We start from the raw sequence: 13028 nt of genomic DNA, 5'->3' as shown, positions 1-13028 counted from the left end.
TGCCAGATGCAGATAGTTTCTTGAATTTTGTAACATTTGGAATTCTGGGAATATTTTCAGTGGGACTATGAATGCTAGAGCCATAATAGGTTGAGTTAGGGTTGGTGGTGGTTCAGGGGGGTTGGGTGCAGTTTGTTAGTCCTGCTCAAAGAAGAAAGAAGAAGAAAGAAATTAGATTCAAGGATTCCTACGTCTCCCCTCTCTCCTTTCTCTCCTATCTAGTGATAGGGGGTGAAACCTGCAGAAATAAAAGGTGGGGGAAAGAAGAGCCCACAAAGAGGCAAAATGTTTACATACCAATTCCTAATGAAAAAACAAACAAAACCACTTTTCGGCAAGGGAAAATCAGAAATTTAATGTTAAGAGTCAATAAATAGAAGAAGACTTCTGGACATTTCTATATTTGGATAAAATACTTCTTAATACAGTATTTTCTGGAATTTTTACATCAAGACAGAAAAAAATGATAGCAACTCAGATCAATAGAACAATAATGGAATTTACCATGGTAATAAAAGGGGCATCAAATGATCCAAGGTTGAATTTAACAAATAAGCACCCAAATGACTTATGGAACAAAGGCATTTGGCTGAAATAGTAAAATTGCAAATATTTAAAATTTGCAATTTGCCAAAATACAAACATGAATTATAAAATAGTCATATTAGTGGGAATTTTAAAAATTAAGATAATAAATGATGCACTAAGATTAAAAATTACATACAAGCCAAGACATGATAAAAGAGACCTATAATGGTAGCACTCAATAGGCTTTTGGTTGAATGGGTCCAGGTCACTGTGTGAGGGCACACTGGCCTGGGCTAGACAGGAACACTGTGTCCCCAAAAGTCTCCCCTGTGGGGAGAAAATTAAAGATAGCAGGATTCTCAATAATATACTCTATAATTTATAATGGTATGTGTCCTCCCAATTTTTCAAAGTTTTTCATGTATACACATAAAATAAAGATGATAAAAACTTATGGAATGAAATGCATAGGTATGACCTATTTATTCTACAGGTATCCTAATAAGAACATGAACTGAGACCTACCCCAGCAAAATAAAAATATTCATGTGACTAAAACATAGCTATATTTAAAATTTAAAAATATACATTGCTAATTTAAATAATTTAAACTATTGAAATTTAATTTAAGCTATTTTAATTTGAAGTATTAAATTTTAAATGATTTAAATATTTTAGTATAGTATTCTCAATTAAATATGTCACTTAGAAAGTACTGTCTAGATAAAGGATTTCTTAAAAAGCTCAACTCAGGAAACTCATTACCATTTTGAAAAGTTACTGAATAAAAGAGAAGGGAAGCAGATAAAATTATTCAGATTTGAAATGTAATTGCCGAGTGTTAAGTGCGGGTCCCGCAGCTCTGGGGACGCCTCTGTACGCAATCTAACTCTAACCCTCCTGGAACCCTGGCCAGCTTGGATTTCCCTCTCAGGCCTACGTTTGACCTAGTGGGCCGGAACCATGGCCTCATTCCATCTGGATCATCTAAAGAGCTACCCCAGAAGATTTTGCCGGCCTTCCAGAGCACCCAACATTCATACAAAGGACGGCCAGAACATGCTGGAAATCTTACAAGATTGTTTTGAAGATCAGAGTAAGACTTCATTTCTTGATGATTTTACAGAGTCATTGACTTCTTCAACACAAAAAAAGACAGCCAATTATAGTCAAACATCAAGCAAAAAGTGCCCAGCGTCACATTCAAAACCAGTTCCAGTGTCCTACAGGGACGGGAGAAGCTTCTCTGCAAGCCTCTGCAGAGCCAGCCAGGTGAAGCCGCTGGTGGATCAGTTCAGGCTAACGAAGTTCACCATGGTGTGTCTGATGAGTTGGACTTATCTGTTGGCTCCCCTGTGGTTCGCCTGGATGCAAACATGTTGGTGCTACAGAAAGCTATTTCATCTGCTGGCCAAAAGAGAGTGGCTTCTGTCTCAAGGAGTCCAGTAGATGGGCAGGATTCAAATACAAACATTCTTTTAAAACCAGGAAAAGGTTAAACTTTGAAGATAAAGTTACTTTGAGCACAGCAGAAACAGAGAACAGTGTGTTACAAGTAGAGGATAACTTATCCGAGGGTCAAGAAGGGACATCATCAGAAATCACTCAGAAAAGAGACGATCTGAGTTCTGAAGTCCGATCACGTGCTAAGAAGAATTTTTCAGAGTTGTTTTTAGAGACTGTCAAGAGGAAAGTAAATCCAGTTCTGTGGTCAGGCACACAGCAGCAGTTCCATCTTCTCCGCCTCCTCCAAGTGACATGAAATTATTAGGAGATGAATTTATTATTATTGATGGGTCAGATAGAAGTTTTTCAAGTTGACTTTGGGTGATGATACCAAGGAAAGACAGGCATTTGAGCCCCCTCAAGCAATCTCCTAAAAACACTGCACTGCTTCAAGGTAAGAAGTCAAGAGAGAAATCTCATAGTTTATCTGCAGCAACTTTTGTAAGAAACACAGTCTGATAAGGCTCACCCAACAGAGGAAGCTCAGCTCTCTGTTGAAGAAAACCTGGGAACTAGTTGGACAGATGATTTGGAAAATGATTGTAGGTCTCCAGAAAATAAAATGCAATCTGAGACTGCCAAAAAACCACCCGCATGGGAAAGGACTACAAAACAGAACCAGAGGAGAGTGTCTAAGCCTAAAGAAGCTTAAGAGCTCAGTAAGGGTCACAGTAACTGTGAAAATAGCAATATGTCAAACACTGGCCAAGACAAGTTACAAATCAATTCAAAAAGAAATATGAAGGACTGTGAAGAGGTGAGGAATGAGCCTAGTCCCAAGAAACATAAGCCAGCTCTTGAAAATAACAAAAAAATAAATAAAATAAAATAGCACCCAAACCAATAAGGGAAAATCTGGAAAGAAATGTTTTTCTGGTGGGTCCAAGAACAAATTTTTTTCCCAAAGAAGTAACTTTGACTTCCAGGAGAGATTATAGAATTTCTCAGCATCCATCTGTCTGGTGGAATGTAAAATCAGATGAAAGTTCTGTTGATGGAAATTCTTCACAAGAAAATGACTCATCAGTGAGTGGTATATCCCAATAGAAAAAAACAGACTAAGAGAAATCATGTATCTAAGAGTACTGGGAAGAAACCTGGTCCATCAAAAAGAAGACAGAGATGAGCTCAAGAGTACAGAAGTCTTTAAATGTAAAGGGTTCTGGAGGAACTGTTAGTGGCCATGATGACACTTCTCGTTCCCAGAGGAAGCCACTGAAAAACATTGAGGCAGACCCAACTCAGAAGAGCCTTGATATTTCTCGACCTAAAAGAGGCTGTAAGCATAAAAATAATGTTACAACATTACAGAATGTTCATTTAAAGTCTCATACTGAGGAATATATAAGCAAGACACAAATGGAGTCTGCTTCAAATTCGCAAGTGTCTAAATGTTCAGTGTGGGAAGAAAGTGGACCTTCCAGGTTCAAGAATTATGAAATGCCAGGAAGCAGTAATTCTGAGATGGGTGATGAACAGGACCAGACGAGTTTGCATTTTAAAACAAGAAGTTCTAATATGGTACCAGATAAAAAAAATTACATCACAAAATAGTACTGCCCTCCAACTCACCAAATGTTCATCGATCTAATAGAATACGTTTGAAACCTCTGGAGTATTGGCGGGGGAAACGGGTAGATTATCAAGAAAGTTCGTCGGGACAACTTGTGCTTGAAATAGTATTCCCAGCTTCAGTACCCATCAAAATAAAGGCACAAAGAAACCTTGGCAAAGTCAACAAAAAAGTTACCAAGAAACAGACCCATCTCGATACCCGTGAAAAGACTAAGATGGGGTTGCCTCTGGATATACCTCTGGGAGATCCCTTTCTGACAACATTGGCAAAGGACCCAGAAACAAGAAAGATTGTCCCCATGGATCTTATAAGACCACAAGATACATACTGCTTTTTTGTTGAGCAACATGGTTTGAAAGTTTTTAAAACATTGGATACAATATTTTTTTCTACTGGAAAATTGGTTTTAGGACCCTATGGAGAGAAAGGAAAACAGCATGTTGACCAAGATATATTGTTTTTTTGTTAACTTTGGTGACCTTTTATGTATATTACATGAAACACCTTATAAGATAACTACTGGGGATTCATTCTATGTTCCTTCAGGTAATCACTACAACATTAAAAACCTCTTGAATGTAAAAAAAAGAAATGTAATTGCCATTACCTATAGGTAATGTATAAACACATAAATGTTTAGATAATCACCTGAAATTTAGAGGACTTAAACAGAAAGTTCTCAACTCTGTCCTCTCTTAAGATCTTGAACAATAAGTAGGGTATGGTGGTGAAAACTTTTAATCCCAGCAGTTAGGAGGCTGAAGCAAGAGGCTCTTGTGAGTTTGAGACCAGCCAGGTCGACACAGTAAAACCCTGTCTCAAAAAAAAAAAAAAAAAAAAGAAAGAAAGAAAGAAAGAAAGAGAAAAAAAAACAAATAAAATGAAATGAAACAAACAATGATCATGAACAAAGCTAAAAATCAAAGGTTTAAAGGGAGGTGGAAAAAGGAAGGCACATAGACAATGCTTTATAAGGCCCAATGAAGTTTCCAGTTTCCTCTTCTCTATGGGTCTTATTTTCTCTCTTGCTCAAAAGGGCAAAGGGCTGTGCTTCCCTTTCATTTCTGAGTGGTGATCTCATGGAATATCAAATTCTGAGTAGATCATTTGTTTCATCATGCTGAAGGCCGAGTTTTTCTATCTTTCTGCAACATAACATCACATTCATACTATCTTGTCCATTTTTGGTTGGATTGGCATAGAAAGGTAAATCCAGCTCCTGTAACTTCTTTTTGTTTAGAAGTTGATATTTTCCAACAAATACCTGTAACCACAAATGAAAAAACACATCCAATATGGGCATTAGGGTAGCAAACAGAAACTAAAACATACTTGCTTTGTCTACATTGGCATAATATGACTCCAGTGGAAAAAGCCACATAAATTTTGGAGAAGAAATAGAATTACCTACTTTCTTGGTCGTAACTGCTAGAGTGTCTGGATACTGTTTTCAACCAATGGACTATATACATGTTTAAATAGTATACAGGCAAAAGCATGAAGGTTGAATGTTATTAATTAAAATAAGATGGTAAAGAAAACAGAAAAGTCAAAGAAATGAGAAAACATTAATTTAATTTCTGTTCATTACACAGATCTAACACAGGCTATCTGGTAATGCAGACCTTTAACTTAGTTGCTCAGGAGAATTACAAGTTCAAAGTCTGCTGGGGCTACACAGACTGAGTTCAAAGTCAGCCTGTACAGCAGAGTGAAATTGTCTCAAAGCAGAAAGAAAGTAGTAGGTTGGGGAATAGCCCTGTGGTAGGGTGCTTGCCGACTCAGTCCTTAGTCCTCAGAAAGCAAACACATGCTTTGCTTATCTAAACAGTGTAATTATCAAGGTTAACAATGGAGGGGACTACAGAGTTTACAAACTCAAGGAGAAGGTTGTTAATAGAGCGAAGGAAAACAAAACCTGTTTAACATAGGAGGAAAACAATCTAAAATATTGTTAAAGAACATTAAAAAATTAAGAAGAAAAAAAATTGCCCTAGAAAATCAAACCAAACAATAAATAAATCATTAAGTTATCAAAAGAAAGATGAAAGCCCCAATGAATGATATTGAGCCAACTTGAAGGAATCTACAGAAGGTAAAAGGCTGACATACACCAGCACATAACAAAATAAATTTCAAATGATCCAAATGCCTCAATGTTAAAAATACTAAGGATCCATACATAAAAAAACACTAATAACCTAAAGTACTGTAAGAAAAAATTTCCTCAGAGGGTAGTCCTTATGGATATCTGGTATATCAGTAATAAAAATAAAACATACTCTTTTAAATTTTCTAGTAGCTACACAAATGTTCTAATAGATGTGGGCCTCCTTCCCTGATTATGAAGCTACCTACAACTAATATCCACTATCAAAGGAAAAGTCATTTTTTTCCAAAAGTGTTTCACTGGGTATTTTAAATATACTTCAGGGCAAGTTCTATGCTTAGGAATCATTGCCCAAAACAAAAGTAACTCAATAGAATTTTTATAGATGCTTTTTGTCTCAGTTTGCTTTGATTGAATATTTTTTATTATACTGGTTTCTTTTATTCTTATTTTTATTTCTATTTGGGAAGAAGGAAGTTGGCAAGTCCTGCTGATATGGCTTGACATGGCATGGAAGAGAACTAGCAAGGCATAGGCCTTCAAGAATGCCAATAGTTACAGTAGGTATAAGCCCTGTGTGTGTGTGTGTGTGTGTGTGTGTGTGTATCTTCATGTTTCTCATCCATGATAATTACAGACAGTATTAGTCAGGTATATGAGAGTGTGAGGCTAATATCTTAGCAAAATGATAAATGCCGAGACCTTCAGGGCATCCTTTAAAGCTGTGGGAAAGAACTCTGAAAACATAAATTCAAGAATTTTTAATTTCTCAACTATTCAAAATATTATTATTAACTATGCAAAATATAAGAATGTAAAATGCATTGTATAGGGAGTTTCACAGATCTAAAAGAACAGAGGCAGCTGCACTGTGAGCTAGCTCGTCAGAATGGTGATAACAAGATTTAGGGAGTGGTGATCAAGAGGGAAAGATCCTACCTAGCAAAGTTTTTTTGTGATTACAAAGGCAAGTAGATTCCTGAGTTTAAGATCTGTCTGTGACAGAGGGAGTTTAGGTCCAGGCCCAGGCATGGCAGGACTGGTAATTTCAGGGCAGTGCCACTTGGGAAAATCACAACTTTCTGAAAATAATCTATAAGTATTTCTCATGCTTCATACTTCACATTATCAGCATCAATTGAGATCAGAGATATTCAGAGTTTGTTAGGCATAGTAAGTAGCCTGAGATTACTTAAATGAAAAGCACTATCCCTATGATCTTGAAAATACCATCTTCTAGATTACTGTCCCCAGTCTGTTCTCTACTTCTAGACACACAGCTGAAGCTCTGTGGTTTGTTAGTCCATACTCCATCCCTAGAATACTGACATCTTTACATATAAAATGTGTGTTCAATACCCTGTACACTTGAGCTCCCTTCAAATCAGAGCCTCTCCCCCACACCTTGACAAGAAAAGCCTAAGCCCCGATTTGCTTTGCAGCATATGCTATTAAAGAGCATACTACAATTTCAGGGTCAGGAACTCGTTATAAAGGAGTCCAGAAAATGAATGCAGAGAAGTTAACTATTTTATCCCCCTCCCCCCAAATACCTTGTTATTTTAGTGTTCAAAACAGGCTTTTGAATATGAAAATTAGAATAACAGAGAAACATAAACACAGGCCTTCAGACCACCTTCAAACAGCTACAGTACATGAGTTCAAATCAGAGCCTACTAAGTTAAAGTCACATTAGAAGCAAGAACTTTTTTTTAGTTGTTCCAATATAGGGGAGAGTTGCTATGTAACTTCTGAGTAAAACAATCTCCTCGTTTTCACATAAAACAAAATACTCTTTTGTTGATAACGTGATGCAAAGAATATAAAATAAAATTCTTACTTTTGTTTCTACCATTTAAAAGTGGCCTGGGCTTGAATAAAATAATTTTCCTTGATACCTTTCCACATGCTAGCAAATTAAAATTAGGCTTTGCTGACTCAGGGGTTGTGAAATATTCACCAGCACTGTTATGTAGTAATTCCATAGATGGATAAACCCCAAAGAGCCATTGTTGAAGGCTTTTTTCACCAGCTTACGGTAATGTGGGGAAATGGTGGAACTTTAGTGAAACAAAGTGGTGAATGGGGCATACCACTGTGCTGGACAACAGGACGTTAGGCTTTTTCTTGTTCCTTTGCTTTCTGCTTGAGGTGAACAACCTCCTTAGTCATGTGCTCCACCAAGACAAATACTATTTCAACACATGGGCCAAAGCAACAGCTCAATTGATCATAGACTGAAAGGTCGAAAATTGTGAGCTAAAATAATTCTTTCCTCCTAACAAGCTGAGTTAAGTCCCTTAGGTATCTTGTCAGTGATTGAAAAGGTATCAGAAGTATAAAATGAGTAAGAATGAAAAAAGTACTATTATTATCAGACTTTCTAGCATGAACTATAAATAATACACTGAAACTTCTTTGTAAGATATTGGTGGCATTTTTAGTATGAATTACTCCTCTTATAAAACACATGGTTTTACTATAAAGTTGTATACATACTACAGCAAAGCCTCCAATATTTTCTTTCTGACCTTCATTTTTTTAATATATTTTACCATATTTAAATACATTTTACCATAACATATGCAAAAATAATTAAGCTGAATATTTCTAAAGGTAGCTAACAGTAGAAACACAACTAGCTCTGTGCTGTGTGGCTATGTGGGTGAGGAACCTGTATTTCAACATCTTCATAAGGTGGAGGCAAAGGAGAATACTAATAAAGACTTGGAAAGAGCCTCAGACCCACTATACAAGAACAACCTTCAGAACGTAGGACACAGGTAAACAAAAGCTACTTCTCCTTAGCTACATCTTAGAAAATGACTCGTTTTAAGGATAAGAACCTCAATGCTTTTGCTGGAATTTACACACAGGTGTGTATATGGGGTTGGGGTAGCGGTGGCATAATCTGCTTACATTATGTGCTTAAAAATAATTTTGGGCCAAGAAGAAAACTGATTTCCGAAGAACTTCTTATTCACAAAATTTAATTTCCAGTGTCTGCTTAGAGGATCATGAAGTTAGGTGTATTGCTCAGTGGATTTATTCCTCTAAAAATAAAAACCACCTGAAGGACCTGAGAAACAAAATAAAGTCTTTCAAGCACCAGTACCTCACGATGGAGCAGGGAAGAGCTCCTTAAGGAAAGTCAGCAGTGCACCAGCTGCCCCCCCTTTCAGTCCTAGTTTTTATTCTTTTAAGAGAGGAGGGGATAAATGATTTAGTTGATGTTTTCTTCCACAATGATGACATTTTAAATGAAAACCATGTTTTGAGGAAAGTGCTTCTAAGAGCAGAATGAAACCTTTCTGATGTGCTAAAATGTTTCATTAATGAAAGTCAGCCAAGGGGGCTGGTGAGATGGCTCAGCAGTTAAGAGGGCTGACTGCTCTTCCAAAGGTCCTGAGTTCAAATCCCAGCAACCACATGGTGGATCATAACCATCTGTAATGAAATCTAATGCTCTCTTCTGGAGTGTCTGAAGACAGCTACAGTGTACTCACATATAATAAATAAATAAATATTAAAAAAAAAAGAAAAAGCAAAACCAAACAAAATTGAGAAAAAAAGAAGAAAGTCAGCCAAATAATCTTAGTGTCTTTTACAAATATTATTTCCAAATATTGCTTCTAATCTTAAAAATAATTAAGGTAGAGATTTGTCCAGACATTGGCTACATACAAACAAGTCACATTGGTCAATGGTCCTTGTGTATTTCTTCAAAGTAAACATTGAAGATGCTGTGATGGTAATAAAGTTAGATGTGAAATTCTTGAGGTGTTTTACTTCACATAGTTGCCACGCTTAGGTAGGTTTCAGTTATCTGGGGTTTAACCAAATAGACATCCATCTCCTTTAAAAACAGAGGAGGGAAGGAAGACAGCTATTCTTGTGAGAGGTGAGGCAGGTTTAGCTCTAATGTCATAGAACCTATTATGTAACAAACAGTATGAGTTCTTTTATGTTGCACATTAGTTTTCCTAGTTGAAATAAAGAGCTAGTTCCTGCATGACTTGTTAGATTAGTGATGACAATACAGTGTGAGATATTTAGAAGTGGGAAAATTACCTTACATTTAACAGAAAACTATCTATTTGATATTAAAGAACAAAAGTACAGTGATGTACTGAGTGGAACATAGGGGAACCCTAACTAAATTACAAGGAAATTTCCATAACAGAGTCACCAGTAATGCTTATCTAATAACAGCTTCCTGTCACGAACTATATTTATCACACATTGCCTCTCTAACATGACATTCTATTTAATGATTTTGAGATCCATATTTTAATCAGATTAAACTCAAGGAAACTGATATGTATCTGTTTGGCTCATAACTTTAGTTCTGTTTCTTATTTAGTCATAAGACTATTATTGCTGGAATCTTTATAAACACATTTGCTAGGAATGCAACAGGAATACAGATTATGTTGTCAGGTCAGAAAAATTGTATGCCAGTGGTGTTCATACTCTATGCGTAAACTTCATTGTACAAATGTTTAATAAATTAAAGACAAGTAATGAAAAAATGGGTTTCTTTCTCCCAATGGTATTAAGAAACTAAAAATATAATTTTTAGATTAAAGAATACTTTCTAACAAATGAAGTCAGTGTATTAAACAGGGTTTCCTAGAGAAATAGAGCTTATATAATGAATATATAATGGGTATTTATTAAAGGCTTACAGGCTGTTGCCCAGCTAATGAAATAACAACTGAATTAAAGGGTCAAACACTCAGTAGTTGTTCAGACCACAAGGCTAGCTATCTGAGCTGGTCTTCAGAATATGCCAAAATCTGGAAGAAGCAGGTTTGAATGCTAGAGAAGGAATAGACTTGCCAGTGAGAACAAACAGGCAGAGAGAAAGCTTCCTACTTCCATGACCTTTACATAGGCTGCCAGCAGAAGTCATGCCCAGATTAAAGATGGGCCTGCCTACCTCAAAAGATCTGGATTAGAAATGGGTCTTGATACTTCAAATAACTTAATAAAAAAAATCACTCACAGGTATACAAAGCTGCTTGGGTTTTAGTTAATAACAGATGTAATAAAGTTTACAGTCAAGAATATCATTGCAGTAACCAAGAAAATATTCAAAATTGTTCCAATATTACTTATTCTCAAATATATCTGCACAAAACACAAATCATTAAAATTTAAGGTAATGTTTGTAACTGTAAATACTTGGGAAGAAGCTGTGTTTGCAAAGACTGACTGACCCAATAAAACTGCAGAGATGCAGAGAGGTTGGAACCTTGCAAGTCTAAGGCCTAATTATAATTTAACTTGGGTTAGTTTTAGCCCCTTAAATAGTAATTCCATGTCTAGATCTGTGTTGGGCCTAGCCTCCTGTGATTAACAAATCCATACCTTTATTATCTCAATGGACCATTAGCATCCACAAACTCAGTATCTAGGAATGGCATCGGATGGCACCTGGGGCATGCAGCAGCGCCTTCCCATTGTGTTGTGACTGCCTCCTCTGCACAACTAGGGCTGCATGTCTGTTTCTGACAATAGCTTTTTAAAAATGCTTTCATTTATATAACATTATTTGTTCTGCTTCTATAAAACAAAACAAAACAACCCCCCCAAAAAAAACCCCAAAAAAACAAAAAAAAACCCTTCAAAAACCCTGCTTCTTTGTTCGATCATTCTGCTTGGGGTGACTGACATGCACATTCCCAGGCCACAGTTGCTCACACTTTGCTCCACAATAAATGAAGACTTTTATTTCTTTGAGGTGAGAACTGTTTGTTTTGATGACATGTTCTAAACACTAGGTCACCTAATACAACAATACTTTGAACAGCTATGTAATATTTATGCCATTACTGTAAAACTATCATCACTGCACACACCAATCTGAACATGAGACAAGTTAGGGAAACAAATATCACTTTTTCAGACTGAATGGAATTACTACCTAGAGAAAGATTTCCATGGCAGATAATGTAATAACAATCCAACAGAGCTAAACTAAGCATCAGGTAAAAACCATTTTGAGGATAGTTTTATATTTAAATTGAAAATTATCAAACAAAATATAGATAAAATTTAAAGCTGGCCCTTAAATAGACCAGCATCCATCACAAATAAAAATAGTTCTTAGAATTTTATGTAATGCATGCAACATGTAAAAAGCACATTAGAGTAGATGGAGTCATGAGTATTTCATACTGCTTTAATTTACAATAAATTCCTGTCACTTAAAAGCTTCACCAGTACACTATCTATACAACATGAATGAAGAAGCACTGGTCGGTCCGTCACTAAAAGGTAATCAAAGGAACTGAAAAATTCAAAGTTATTTTGTCAAGTATATTTTTATGAGCATAAATAGTCTTCAATTGTATAAACAGAGAATAGGAAATCTTTGACACTATTATCAATCAACAGTTAACAAGATTTCTACAGAAATCGTTCTTATAAGCACTATTAACACAATATCTGAGTCCTAAATGCCTAAGAAAAAAATATTCACAGCTAATAGTGAAATTCATCTAAGTATTGCTGAACTATGAATAAGTTTAGTATATGTTTTTAATATTGATAAAATATTTTAATAACAATTTAGAGGTTAGGTATCAGGTGAACAGAATAAATACACTATATTTATAAGCACATGATATGCTTTTAAGATTTCAATGACTCTTTCAACATTTGTTTGAAATCCTTACAAGATGAATATTCGTCTATTTATGGCATCATATAGGTCTGCCTTCCCATCTGTCTATGTTTTTCATGAAGACTAGTACTGACGAATGTTTTCTTTTTCTTCCCCACATTAGGAGCTTTTCATAGGCCCATTACTATGCCATTTTGTACTACTTTTGGTCAGCTTTTATTGATCATGTTTTAATACAATGTAAGTGGTCTTCTGTTGAAGGACAAGGGGACAAGTTATCAATGTGTATAATTCAATTACAAATAATTTCATAATTTATAGTTGGGAAATTAATATCACTAAAATCTATTATTGTCACAATAAAAAAAATTTACATTGCCAGCATTTAGAACTAAAATTTAAAACTGGATTTTCTAAGAATACTGTACACATAGTTAAGTCAAATCCTCAGTTTCATATCCCAAAAGTAACTCGCTTCCACTGCAGGACCAAACTTGTTCAAGAACTTACATCTTGCATGTGTGGACATCTTGAACTACACTTTTTAAACAGGATATCCTGACAACACCTCCCAACCCCCAATTGACTTGGTAGCCTGACTTCAGTACAAGCTCATCTGGTTTGACTAAAATCATTGCATTATTTGGCAGTGGTTTCTTCTACGTGGTGCTTGGAGC

At 35.8% G+C, this 13028-nt stretch overlaps 1 protein-coding gene and 1 pseudogene across 13 annotated transcripts in view; one reads left to right on the top strand and one right to left on the bottom strand.

The window, feature by feature from the left end:
• Positions 1–13028, bottom strand: part of Qtman (queuosine-tRNA mannosyltransferase) — a 384758-nt gene that overhangs the window by 224589 nt on the left and 147141 nt on the right. The window lies entirely within an intron of this gene.
• Positions 1443–4173, top strand: LOC147005929 (centromere protein C pseudogene; annotated as a pseudogene).

The sequence above is a fragment of the Mus caroli genome, unplaced genomic scaffold, assembly GCF_978045245.1.
Source record: "Mus caroli unplaced genomic scaffold, Mus_caroli_1 scaffold_2, whole genome shotgun sequence".
NCBI classification, from domain to species: Eukaryota; Metazoa; Chordata; class Mammalia; order Rodentia; family Muridae; genus Mus; species Mus caroli.
This window is presented reverse-complemented; position numbering and strand designations above follow the sequence as displayed.